The 3,638-nt window shown below is 53.4% G+C and overlaps 1 long non-coding RNA gene across 1 annotated transcript; it reads left to right on the forward strand.

The window, feature by feature from the left end:
• On the forward strand, positions 1 to 2,476 carry LOC127484253 (uncharacterized). Its single transcript, XR_007911146.2, has 3 exons — positions 1 to 143; positions 366 to 462; positions 2,232 to 2,476. It is a non-coding gene; the product is annotated as an uncharacterized lncRNA (long non-coding RNA).
• The last annotated feature ends 1,162 nt before the right edge of the window (positions 2,477 to 3,638 follow it).

Raw genomic sequence — 3,638 nt, forward strand, 5'->3', positions numbered from 1 at the left:
TGCATTCCTAACCACTATTGCATCCTGCCTTGAATTTCAAGCTAAGGGTCTGGTCCTCCTTGGGAGGCAGGGGGAGCTACTGAAGGTTTAGAATGAGTGGAGGGCAGAGGAGTGACTTCTTCAACATCCTAGGAAGCAGAAAGGTGAGCCAGAGTCCTCGCCAGGGCCTGGGGGACTGGCGATCCAAACGGGGCCAGTTAGGGTGAGAATGGAGAAATTCACATCAGGCCTTTGAATTCCCACTCCCTTAGGCTTCCGCCATGCCTCCCTGGGAGTACAGTGAGCCACCTGTTGTAAGTCCCCGCAGGAGCTCGGCTGGCAGTGGCCACAAACTGCAATTAATTTCGTTTTAAAACTTTTCACAGGGTACTCATAAAACATGGAGACTCAGCTGGCTGGAGATACAGATGCAGAGTGGGAAACGGTGTCTGCTGTGGAGTCTTCCTTCTTGACTGCTTCATGGTATTTCTCTCTTTTTTCCTAAATGATGTGAATACTTTCAGATGGTGACAAGGTGGGGGAGTCACCATCTGAAGGACAGAGCTCTGGACATGTTTTGAAAGATTTGTTTATTTGAAAAGTAGAGCCATGAGAGAGCTGGTTCACTCTCCAAATGACCCTAACAGCCAGGGCTGGGCCAGGCTGATGAAAGGAGCCAGGAACTCCAGCCTGGTCTCCCAGGTGGGTGGCAGGGGCTTGAGGACGTGCGCCATCTTCCTCTGCTCTCTTGGGTGCATCAGAGGGGAGCTGGACCGGAAGCAGAGCAGCCAGGACTTGGAATGGTGGTCAGATATGGGATGCCCTTGCTATAAGTGGCCACTTAACCCTCTGCGCCACAATGCACCAGCCCCAGAGCCCTAAACATTCTGCAGTTGTGGGTTTCAGGGTAGGCTCAGAAAGCCCTTGAAGACCTATCTGGATTTCCTTTCCAGTTTTTATGTAGAACCTATTTTTATCATGTGGTTGGGAAATTGGGGATTGCACCACTTTCCAAATACCAAAAACAAGTGAGTTCATCAGCTTGCAGTTACCATTAATCAATTATAACAAATGGAAGGGGCTCCACTTGCACAGCCTTTAAAAAACAGGTCCCCAGGCCCCACCTTAGACCTGCTGGTTCAGAAACTCTTCCTGTGGGATTGTGTATTTTAAACCGTCATCTTTGAGAGGGGGAAGCATTTGGTGCATGGTTACGATGCTACTCGGGTTATCTACATCCTGTATCGGAGTACCTGGGTTCGAGTCCCAGATCCGCTTCCAATTCCAGCTTCCTGCTAATGCACACCCTGAGAGGGAGTGAGTGATGGCCTCAGTACTTGGGTTCCAGCACTCATGTGGGAGACTCAGGCTGAGTTCTGGGCTCCTGGCTTTGGCCTGGCCCAGTCTTGGCTCATGTGGGCTAATATGGGGGAGTGAGTCAGTGTGTGTCTGTCTGCTTCTCTGCTTTTAAATAAAGAGTTAACAAATAAAATTTTAAAAAATCATGTTTGAGAACCAATTCAAAACAGTGTTGATACGGTGCTCATTTAACAAATGGTCTTATAGGAGACGCAGGCTTCTGTGCTGACCCGAATTCCAGCCGTGAATGAGCCTCGGTTGGGGGTGCAAGGCACAGGCTTCGTGGGGGTGACGCCCACTCCTGGCAGGAGGTGACAACTGTCGTAGGGCACGGGCCTCTCTCTCCAGGTCCCACAGAACAGCCCAGGGCACCTGGGCGGTGCACACGGGAGGCGCCCTGCTGCTCCGGGCATGCGGTGGCAGCAGAGGGAGGCAGTAGTGGCCCGTGCTGGGGCTCCTGCACTGCACTTGGCTCACACGCCGCCAGGGCCCATGGCAGCTCTGCAGGCCCCCAGTTTTACCGACGAAGACACTAAAGCTCAGGTCTCTCACTGGACCTGCCTGTCATGTGGCCTTGCTCCACACAATGGACATTAAGATAATGATTATTAATAATGATCGTGATAATGATTGCAGATTGTGTCGAAAGCTTACTACCTGCCTGGTGGCCAAGCAGTTTATAGAGAGACAGGCAGATAGAAGCTCAGAGGGAGGCCCCATGGTTTGTCTCCAAGTAGCTTTTAGCCTCTGCTGAATAACATACCACCACAAAACCATTGCTTAAAACAATGAAGATACGGGGCCGGCGCTGTGGTGTAGTGGGTAAAGCTGCTGCCTGCAGTGCCAGCATCCCAGTGCCAGTTCGACACCCAGCTGCTCTACTTCCGATCCAGCTCTCTGCTACGGCCTGGGAAAGCAGCAGAGGATGGCCCAAGTCCTTGGGCCCCTGCACCCATGTGGAAGACCTGGAAGAAGCTCCTAGCTCCTGGCTTCGGATTGGTCCAGCTCCGGCCATCGCGGCCATCTGGGGAATGAACCAGCAGATGGAAGACCTCTCTTTCTCTCTCTCTGCCTCTGTCTCTGCCTCTCTGTAACTCCGCCTTTCAAATAAATAAATAATTTATTTTAAAACAACAAAGGTAGTATTTTTACAACTCTGTAGGTCAGCGGGGTGGTCTTTCTAGTCCTGCTGGCTCAGCTGGGGGACTGGCTGGGACTGGAGGCCTAGGGTGGCCTCACCTCCAAGTCCCAGGGCTGGCAGGGGATCCTCCACTGGAACCACCCATCTCTGCGCCACGTAGCCCCCCATTTTCCAGGAGGCCAGCCAGGCTTGTCCCATGGTGCCAAGCTTCCACGAGAGGCCCTGCAAGCTACCAAGCAGCTCATGGCCAGGCTTGGGACTCACCTCTGCTGTGTTCTCTGGCTCAAAATAAGCCTCAAGGCCATTCAGATTCAACGGGTGGAGAAATGGGCTCCCCCTCTCGATGGCAGGAGCAGCCAAACACCTGTGGCCATCTGCAACCCAGCGGCATTGCACTTGTGGACTGGGAGAGACAGCTGCAGAGAGATGAAATAGCTTGCCCAAGGCCATACAGCTTGTGAGGGGTCGAGCCCAGACTCAAACTCGGGCAGGCTGCTCCCAAACCCACGGGGCCCCCAACTGCCTTGTGCTGCCTCTCGGGGAGCACATTGCTTCTCAACACGGCCATGGCCAGTCCTGAACTGCTCTGTGTTTGCCAGTGTGCTTGGATGCCCAGACATCTGGTCTCCTGGCATCCGTGGCACAAAGCTGCCTTTGAGACAAAGCCAGACCCACAGTGGTTCTTCCAAGCAAAGCTTTGCCCGTGGTGGACCCCGCCCAGGTGAGGTCTATTACCTGTATCTTCTGCATTTGCTGCTGGTTATCTTCCACTTGAGTGGAAGACCAGAGGGTGCTTTGGCTGCCTGAAATGAATGCCCTATGAAACGCACAAGTGCATGAGCGACTCGCAGGCCATTGCTACTCAAGTGCTCGTTAAGATAATCAGCAGGTGAGGATACTCTGGAGCCGCTGCTAAAGCCAGAATAATCAGCCCGCCAGGCAAGAAAGATCACAGGGAAAAGGCATGCTGTCATCAGTTAGGATGTTTGTGTCCCATTCATTACGGTTGATTTGCGTTCATGGCCGTGTCACGCTGGACACGGGGTACTCATCACGCTGTGGTCAGTGCGCTTGCTCCGAGAACAGCAGCTTGCTGCTCCTTGTCCACACACCTGCCTTGCGGGGTACAGGCAGGCTCCCCTGTCCCCGCGGCTGAGGA

Source organism: Oryctolagus cuniculus, chromosome 15 (assembly GCF_964237555.1).
Source record: "Oryctolagus cuniculus chromosome 15, mOryCun1.1, whole genome shotgun sequence".
In the NCBI taxonomy this organism is placed as follows: Eukaryota; Metazoa; Chordata; class Mammalia; order Lagomorpha; family Leporidae; genus Oryctolagus; species Oryctolagus cuniculus.